Here is a 10,787-nt window from a genome sequence, read left to right as displayed (position 1 = left end):
TGCTGTAAATTTCCAGCAGCTACACACCCGTGTAACTTGTGTTGTTTTCGAGACTACCGGCCATTGGGGCGTGAACCACCGACCAGAGACTCTTACCAACATCCCAAGGAATGATTTGAACCATGGCTAAGGGCCCTAGGCCAGCCACAATCCGCATCACACCATAACTCAACCGAAGGGTCCAACCGAGAGCCAACGTGCATGCGTGTGTAGTGTTTTGCTTAGATCGATGTCTTGCGTCGTTCCAGTGGCCATTTGATTGACCATGGCACGATCTAGACATCTAGGAGCATGATATGAACCGTGGCTAAGGGCCATAGGCCAACCAAGATCCATACCAAGCAACCAAATGAAACGAACCAAAAGCTGTTCAACCGAAGTAGCCGAAGGGGTATAGGGGCTGTTGTGATGTTTTTATTAAAAACCGATGAGCCATGGACCAAGGCATCAAAAGGACGACTTAGTCACGTCTTATACATGCTAGGGGAGTGATCCAACCATGGCTAAGAGCCCTTAGGGCAGCCAAGATCAGATCCAACCCCTTGACATAAAAACTGAAATTTTCGAACACATGAGAAGCAATGGGAAAGTTGCTGTCATTCTGAATTTCCAGCAAGCATGGTGTTAAACCAATGGACAAATGTGGTCCTAATGCATCCTATTACATGTATATAGGTCGCCTTGGGAGCCTGGAATCGAACCAATCACCTGAAACAACAAAACTCAGAAAAACGTGAAGCTTGTCATGAAAGGGCCGAAATCTGCATGCATTAATTTTCTGAAAATTCTATGATGTATTTCGGTTTTTGCTTGAATAAACATGATCATGTACTGAAAAATAAATGATAATATGACTTGATTTAGGTTTGAAAGAAATCTAGACATGCCTGGTTTCGTTTCGAAAGAAAACGAACGAAACAACGACGACGCGGCACGGATGAGGTGGAGCGCTTCTCTTGTTCTTTCTAGTTCTCGATTTTTCTCCCTTTCTCCCTAGCTATTATTCACGTTTTTTCTATTGAAAAGGGGTCTGATTTCGGTGGGGAGGGAGTGTGATGGAGTGGTTATGAGGGGTGAGGAGGATGGTGCAAGATATAAGGATCATATCAAGACCAAGTCTTCATGCATTTGAATTTTGAATTTTGAATTGCTATCAAATGATCTCTTGGGTGATTCTAGAGTATAGTGGCCGATTTTATCATGCCAAACAAGGGTTATGATAGTCTAGTATTAATTAATTAAGGTGGAAAAATAGCTAAAAGAATTAGCATGCTAATCAACCAAGAATGGGTCAAAGGTGAGTTGGCAAGTCCTAGTTTGTTCTTCTAGGGGTGTGGCTAAAAATGCATGATAAATGGTAGGAGAAATTGATTATCTAGTAATTTAATAACCCTTAAAAGCCTTACTAATCCTTTAATTAATTTAGTGAGCTAACCCCTTAATTAAGTAACTTAAATGAGCTCATTTCTTAATCACCTCCAATAATTAAATTAAAATCCTCAACTAACTTAAATAATTTCTTAAACTTCTTTTTAACTTAAATGAACTTACTTGCTAGTTAAATTAACTTCTGGAAATATTTCTCAAATCTTAAATTCTATCTCAAAACTCCAACTCCAGTCCGGCCTCACTGAAATAACTGAAATGCTAAAAATCAAACTACTGAACTGAAATAATGAATAATTAACTTCAAATAAATGCATTTAAAATAATTATGCAATGAAGTCAATTAAATTTAGAAATCTAGAATTATGCATGGCTTATACGTAGACTGATTTACGGGTTCTACAATCCTTCCCCCCTTAAAAGAAATTTCGTCCTCGAAATTAGAACTTGCCGAATAACTCGGGGTATCGATCTCTCATCTCCGGCTCAGACTACCACGTAGCTTCCTCCTCTGAATGGTTGAGCCATTTGACTTTGACTCGCTTAACCAACTTGTTTTGAAGTTTCTTCTCCTGCCGGTCTAGGATCTGCACTGATCTCTCCTCATAAGATAAGTTCGGAGTAAGCTGCAACGGCTCAAAGTTCAGGACATGCGAAGGATTCGCCATGTACTTTCTCATCATGAAGACGTGAAAGACATTGTGTACTCCGGCCAGATTCGGCGGAAGAGCCACACGATAAGCTAACGTCCCAACTCTGTCAAGGATCTCAAACGGTCCAATGAATCTCGGACTGAGCTTCCCTTTCTTGCCAAACCTCATGACACCCTTCATAGGTGCCACTTTCACGAAGACATGATCGCCCACTGCAAACTCTAACTCTCTCCTCCGCTGATCGGCATAACTCTTCTGTCGGCTCTGAGCAGTCCTCATCCTATCACGGATCTTGACTACTACCTCTGCTGCCTGCTGGACAATCTCTGGACCCAACTCTGCTCTTTCTCCTACTTCATCCCAATGAACAGGAGATCCGCACTTGCGGCCATACAGTGCTTCATACGGAGCCATACCGATAGAAGACTGGAAGCTGTTGTTGTAGGTGAACTCAACCAGTGGCAAGTTCGACTCCCAACTCCCTGAGAAATCAATGACGCAAGCGCGAAGAAGATCCTCTAAAATCTGAATAACTCGCTCCGACTGCCCATCTGTCTGCGGATGGAAAGCTGTGCTAAACAGCAACTTCGTACCCAAAGTCGAATGCAAGCTCTTCCAAAATGAGGAAGTGAATCTGGGATCTCTGTCGGATACGATCGAAACTGGAATACCATGGAGTCGGACTATCTCTCGAATATACAGCTCTGCATACTGAATCATGGTGAAAGTCATCTTAATAGGCAAGAAGTGCCCTGATTTGGTAAGACGATCTACAATCACCCAAATAGCATTCGATCCTCTGGCTGACTTCGGCAATCCGGTCACAAAATCCATGGTAATGTTCTCCCACTTCCACTCAGGAATAGGAAGAGGCTTGAGCAAACCTGCTGGTCTCTGATGCTCGGCCTTCACTAACTGACAGGTCAGACACTAGGACACAAACCGTCTGATGTCCTTCTTCATCCCTGGCCACCAATACAATAGCTGCAGATCTTTGTACATCTTCGTACTCCCAGGGTGAATGGAGTACGGGGACGTATGGGCCTCTGATAAGATGTCTGCTCGGATAGAATCACTGCTAGGAACCCATATCCTATCTTGGTATCTCACAATACCGTCGCTGACTGTATACAAGACACTGCCCTTGGCTTCATCTCTCTTCTTCCACTGTGCCAACTGCTCAACTGCTGCCTGACCACTGCGAATACGGTCAATAAGAGAGGACTGGATAGTCAAGGTAGATAAACGAGGAACTCTACCTCGAGGATAAGTCTCAAGATCAAACCTCTGCATCTCAATCTGAAGAGGTTTCTGAATCGTCAAATGAGCCATCACTGCGACTTTTCTGCTCAAAGCATCCGCGACTACATTAGCTTTACCCGGGTGGTAGCTAATGTCACAATCGTAGTCTTTCACAAGCTCTAACCAACGCCTCTGACGCATGTTCAGCTCCTTCTGTGTAAAGAAATACTTGAGGCTCTTATGGTCGGTAAAGATCTGACACTTCTCTCCATACAGATAGTGCCTCCAAATCTTCAAGGCAAAAACTACGGCCGCTAACTCCAGATCATGGTTAGGGTAATTCTTCTCATGGATTTTCAGCTGTCGAGAAGCATACGCTATCACTCTCCCATGCTGCATCAGAACCGCACCTAAACCAAGCTTCGAAGCATCGGTATACAGAACAAACTCACCGGATCCTGACGGTACAGCCAAAACGGGTGCTGAGATAAGAGCTTGCTTCAAAGTATCGAAGCTCTTCTGACACTCCTCGCTCCACACAAACTTCACATTTTTCTTGGTCAGTGCTGTGAGTGGAACGGCAATGGATGAGAATCCCTAAATGAACTTCCTGTAATATCCTGCTAGCCCAAGAAAACTGCGGATCTCGGATGCATTCTGAGGCACAACCCAATCTCTGACTGCAGCGACTTTCGCCGGGTCTACCTCAATGCCACTGCTAGAAACAATGTGGCCCAAGAACGCCACCTTCTCTAACCAGAATTCGCACTTACTGAACTTTGCGAATAGTTTGTGCTTCTGCAATGTCTGCAACACTGTGGTCAGATGCATGCTGTGCTCCTCCCGACTCTTGGAGTAGACGAGAATGTCATCTATGAACACTATCACAAACTGGTCGAGGTACGGCTGAAATACGCGATTCATTAGATCCATGAAGATCGCTGGCGCATTCGTCAGACCGAACGGCATCACAAGGAACTCGTAGTGACCATAACGAGTCCTGAAAGCTGTCTTCGAAACATCAGCATCTCTCACCCTCAACTGGTGATAACCGGAACGCAGATCTATCTTGGAGAAAATCGAAGCTCCCTGCAACTGGTCAAACAGATCCTCAATCCTCGGCAGTTGGTATTTATTCTTCACTGTAACCCTGTTCAACTCCCGGTAGTCAATGCAAAGCCACATCGTGCCATCCTTCTTTTTCACAAATAAGACTGGCGCGCCCCATGGAGAAAAGCTCGGGCGAATGAACTCCTTGTCGAGAAGTTCCTGAATCTGCTTCTTAAGCTCTGCCATCTCTGTCGGTGCTAATCGGTACGGTGCTTTGGATATCGGAGCCGTACCTGGCATAAGCTCAATGGAAAACTCCACCTCTCTCTCGGGTGGCATACCAGAGACGTCTTCAGGAAAAACGTCTAAGAAATCTCTGACAATCGGAACATCTGAGGCTGACTGGCAGGGTTCCTCGGGGACAGATAAAAAGGTCGCTAGAAATGCCCGACACCCTCTATGCATGAGTTTCCTAGCCTGAACATACGGAATAATGCGCGGTAAAGGAAAGTACCTGTCCGGCTCAAATAAGAACTGCTCCATTCCAGGCGGTCGGACAAGAACGGATCTCCGCTGGAAGTCTATCAACACTCTGTTCCTCAATAGCCAGTCCATCCCTAGGATGATGTCAAATTCCGGCATCGGTAGCACAATCAGATCCGCATAAACAAGATTACCGTGCAGCTCAAGGTCTATATCTCGGATAACATTGGTGGCTGCCATCTCCTCGCCTGACGGCAACACTACTGAAAAGGCTGTATCCAGCCCAATGATCTGGATCTTGAGAAAGTTTGCAATGACCTCCGAAATAAACGAGTGAGTGGCCCCTAAATCTATCAAGGCCTTGGTAGCGGAACCAGATATAAAAATTCTCCCTGAAAGAGCGGAGCTCTAAGTTGAATCCAGTAGTTACAAGAACTAAACTTATAGACATGCTAAAGGACAAGGTTCTTCTAGCTTAATTTCCCCCAAAATAAATCTGAGTAGAGCATGCAATCCTATCACAGTTCTAAGTTCAATCTTAATCCTTATTTCCAAAGCACGGAAATTCAAATAATAACTTAAAGTTTAAAGGTACCTGTCAACAACATAGTCTCCGGGTTGGTTTCCGCGGCATGGAGAGCAAAAACTCTGCCTTGGGTAGGCAGATTCCTCTGAGGACATTGCAGCAACATGTGGTCTGGACTGCCACACTTAAAACACTTTCCTGAGCCAGCCATACATGCTCCAGGATGGCGACGTGAGCACCTGGGACAGACGGGGTGCTCCTGAGTCCTCGGGGCTGGGCGTCCCCGCTGCTGCTGCTGGCCTCGGTTCCTGGGCGATCCATGAAAAGGCCTCTTATTCTGCTGCTGATGCTGATGAGGAGGAGGGCGGTGCGGTGCCTGGACTGGGCGCTTGCCCTGGCGATCCCTCTCGATATCCCGCAGATCCTGCTCTGCGGCTAAGGCCTTGGAGACGGCAATCTCATAAGTAGCAGGGTCAGATACCCTAACATCCCGGCGCAAGATCGGCCGTAAACCCACCAGGAAGTGCATCAGCTTGGCTCTGGCATCATTCGCGATCAGAGGCACAAAGTGACAGCCCCTCTCGTACTTACAGATAAACTCCGTAACCGTCATATCCCCCTGTCTCAGACTCATGAACTCGGTGGTCAGCCTGGTGCGAACCTCCTCAGAAAAATACTTGGAGTAGAAAACTTCCGTAAAGCGGGTCCATGAAAGTGTAGCCAAAGTCAAGGCTACCGAAGCTCCTTCCCACCATAAGCGGGCGTCTCCAGTGAACAGGTAGGTGGCACATCGGACTCGGTCTGCGTCCCCCAGCTCCATAAACTCAAAGATGACCTCGAGGGATTTGATCCATCCCTCGGCAACCATGGGGTCAGATGTCCCAGAGAATTCCTTCGGGCGCATCTTCATGAATCGCTCATAAACAGCCTCGGGCCCTGTCGACCTGGCTGCGGCTGCGGCTACGGCATTGTTCCCCGCAAACTATACGAAGAACTATGCCATCCCAGCTAACATCTGGGCACTCATGTCCGGTGGGGGTGGTGGAGGAGGTGGTAGGTCTCCCTCCGGTCTACGTTCCTCCCTGTCCTCTCAGCGAGGTTCCTCCTCTCTGTTGCGCTCTAAAATGCGTCTAGGGGGCATACTATTCCAACATAACCCATACGTAACTAACATGCATAATTCCATAATTTATTTTAAATGAACACTGAAGTACTGAAAATCTGGAAGCATGCTGACAAAATAATTCATGCTTTAACTGAAATGCTGAACAAAATGCTGAACTGAAAAACTTACAGACCGAAGACGTGGCTTCGTGAGCTTCTCGTGGTCAGTAGTAGTGAAACCCTATACGGAACCTGGCTCTGATACCAATTGCAAAGGCCCTAGAACTTCTTGCTTGAAAATTTGCGGAAAAATTAAAAATTTTCTTTTTAAAAGAACTTAAATGGCCTCATTCATAAAATCACTGGTGAATCAAGTTCAATATTTCAAAATATTGTAGCGGAAGAAAATAAAGTTTGCCAAAAATCACAATTTAAAAATATCCAACGACTGATAAAATGTTTGCGGAATAAAATAACAACTGCTGCTCTGAGGTCCTCGGGTGCCACTACTGCCGACCCAAGCTGGCTCACTGGTCCCCGCCCTCGGCCCTGGCCTCATCAGTACCTACAACAATCAAGTCTAGTGAGCCTAAAGACTCAGCATGCATATATCGCAGGTAACGAGTAAAAATCTGAATTAAAATATGCATGAGTTAACATATCCTGTCATGAGGCATACTGAAAATAATCTGTGCTGAGCAATTATAATATGTGCATAACTGAACTGATAATCACAGTAAAAATGTTTGCTCCTTGGAGCCTGTACTGAAATAGCTGATAAAATTTTCTGTTGAGATTATGTTTTACGCCTATGGCCACTGCACTAAGCTAAACTGATCGGTAACTGGCTACCGGAGAGGCTGAAACTGAACTGAGCTGGCCGGTCACTGGCGACCGGGTGGTACCATACTGAACTGATCGGTCACTGGCGACCGTATAAAATAACACTCCCACATAGTGAATGAACCACAAGCCATATCGCATAAATCTCAAAAATAATCATTTTCTATTTAATGCACGTAAAATAATTAACTGGCATAATGAAAAATCCTGTAATTTTACCAACTGGATTGGATTGGATCGTCCCCAGGCTCGCTGCAACCTAACCGTGCCATGAAAAATATGCAATAGCTTAAACTTGACCAACTATGCAATTTAGTTCAAAAGATGCGACTATGACGCCTAATGACTTCGCATTTAATCATGACTCCGAGCCAACCTGAACCGACACCGAATCGACGTATAGTCATGATTAAAATACGCTGAAAAATCATAAAATAATGCTCCTAAAATGATAGGGTCGAAATCTAGGTGAAATGGAGGCCAAAACACGAAACGCTCTTTCGAGAGTCAATTTGGCACATTGCACCGTAAATTCTCGTACGACCTCAAAAATGATCCGAATCACAAACGGTCGAAAACATGACCTTTCCAACTCAATGAGGCACTGTCCAGTCCAAGGCCATGGGCTAAAAGCCAACCAAGAACTCAAACGAGCCTTCTAAACGACACACCAACTTGCTGTAAATTTCCAGCAGCTGCACACCCGTGTAACTTGTGTTGTTTTCGAGACTACCGGCCATTGGGGCGTGAACCACCGACCAGAGACTCTTACCAACATCCCAAGTAATGATTTGAACCATGGCTAAGGGCCCTAGGCCAGCCACAATCCGCATCACACCATAACTCAACCGAAGGGTCCAACCGAGAGCCAACGTGCATGCGTGTGTAGTGTTTTGCTTAGATCGATGTCTTGCATCGTTCCAGTGGCCATTTGATTGACCATGGCACGATCTAGACATCTAGGAGCATGATATGAACCGTGGCTAAGGGCCATAGGCCAACCAAGATCCATACCAAGCAACCAAAAGAAACGAACCAAAAGCTGTCCAACCGAAGTAGCCGAAGGGGTATAGGGGCTGTTGTGATGTTTTTATTAAAAACCGATGAGCCATGGACCAAGCCACCAAAAGGGTGACTTAGTCACGTCTTAGACATGCTAGGGGAGTGATCCAACCATGGCTAAGAGCCCTTAGGGCAGCCAAGATCAGATCCAAACCCTTGACATAAAAACTGAAATTTTCGAACACATGAGAAGCAATGGGAAAGTTGCTGTCATTCTGAATTTCCAGCGAGCATGGGGTTCAACCAATGGACAAACGTGGTCCTAATGCATCCTATTACATGTATATAGGTCGCCTTGGGAGCCTGGAATCGAACCAATCACCTGAAACAACAAAACTCAGAAAAACGTGAAGCTTGTCATGAAAGGGCCGAAATCTGCATGCATTAATTTTCTGAAAATTCTATGATGTATTTCGGTTTTTGCTTGAATAAACATGATTATGTACTGAAAAATAAATGATAATATGACTTGATTGAGGTTTGAAAGAAATCTAGACATGCCTGGTTTCGTTTCGAAAGAAAACGAACGAAACGACGACGACGCGGCACGGATGAGGTGGAGCGCTTCTCTTGTTCTTTCTAGTTCTCGATTTTTCTCCCTTTCTCCCTAGCTATTATTCAGGTTTTTTCTACTGAAAATGGGTCTGATTTCGGTGGGGAGGGAGTGTGATGGAGTTGTTATGAGGGGTGAGGAGGATGGTGCAAGATATAAGGATCATATCAAGACCAAGTCTTCATGCATTTGAATTTTGAATTTTGAATTGCTATCAAATGATCTCTTGGGTGATTCTAGAGTATAGTGGCCGATTTTATCATGCCAAACAAGGGTTAGGATAGTGGTCTAGTATTAATTAATTAAGGTGGAAAAATAGCTAAAAGAATTAGCATGCTAATCAACCAAGAATGGGTCAAAGGTGAGTTGGCAAGTCCTAGTTTGTTCTTCTAGGGGTGTGGCCGAAAATGCATGATAAATGGTAGGGGGAAAATTGATTATCTAGTAATTTAATAACCCTTAAAAGCCTTACTAATCCTTTAATTAATTTAGTGAGCTAACCCCTTAATTAAGTAACTTAAATGAGCTCATTTCTTAATCACCTCCAATAATTAAATTAAAATCCTCAACTAACTTAAATAATTCCTTAAACTTCATTTTAACTTAAATGAACTTACTTGCTAGCTAAATTAACTTCTGGAAATATTTCTCAAATCTTAAATTCTATCTCAAAACTCCAACTCCAGTCCGGCCTCACTGAAATAACTGAAATGCTAAAAATCAAACTACTGAACTGAAATAATGAATAATTAACTTCAAATAAATGCATTTAAAATAATTATGCAATGAAGTAAATTAAATTTAGAAATCTAGAATTATGCATGGCTTATACGTAGACTGATTTACGGGTTCTACATTATGTGTCGTAGGGTGGAGGTCGTTATTTTTGGGGCGTTCGTACGATTTTAGTTCAATGCTATGGTGTCTTAGGATGGTCTCCAGGTGTTTAATTTCGTTCCATTAGTTGTTCGTTTGGGAAAATAGACATTTCGTAAGCTTTCCTCGCAGGTTCAGAAAAGTCGAGGCCACACGGACCCATAGACGGACCCTGACACGGGGTCCGTCCCTTTGTTTTCCTTCGAGTAGCCATTTTTGTGAAGCCACCCGGACCCATACACGGATCCTAGCACGGGGTCCGTGTCCTCACTTCTTCCCAAGTATCACTTTTGCGCACCTACACGGACCCCCACCCGGACCTCAGCACGGGGTTCGTGCCTCCCCTTTTCTTCACGAGTCATTCCACCGCACTTACATGGACCCGGAGCCGGACCTGGGCACGGGGTCCGTGTACTTGAGTTTTTGGGAAATATTATGGTATGCTTTGAGGTTGATGTCTTGGTTTACTGTAATGTTTAATAATGTCGAGTCACGGGAATTTTAGAACGCCCTAGGGAAATGTATGAACTCCTGAGTAAACTTTTTTGTTACGTCTAGGTTACACCCGTTAAGTTTATGAATTCACGTTGGTATGTTGCAGCAACGACCCCGGTCGAAGTCCAACGAATCCCTCAACGCCAAGTAAGTATGTTGACGTGCAAGAAAATATTTTAAGTTTTTTAGGTATGCTAAATGTCTTGTGACCAAATTGAATGGGTTTGGAAGTCGGTGAACGTGGCCGAGGACCTCTCCACATCGTTAAATTATGAACGAGTTAGATCGTGGTTGGAAAGCATTAAATTATGAACGGAGACCACTCAGCCCGTTAAATTATGAACAGGGATCTCATGTATGTGGCAGTGGATACGTCCCTGTCAGCCCAGTACTGTGGTTTGTCTGATCAGGCGTTTATTATGTATGGTTCACTTGCTTTGAAACATCCTCTACGCAAAAATGAAGTCATGTATGTTTAAGTATGAACAAGTACGCAAGCATGTTTATGAAAGCT

This window comes from Primulina tabacum, chromosome 2, assembly GCF_025594145.1.
Source record: "Primulina tabacum isolate GXHZ01 chromosome 2, ASM2559414v2, whole genome shotgun sequence".
Lineage (NCBI taxonomy): Eukaryota > Viridiplantae > Streptophyta > Magnoliopsida > Lamiales > Gesneriaceae > Primulina > Primulina tabacum.
This window is presented reverse-complemented; position numbering follows the sequence as displayed.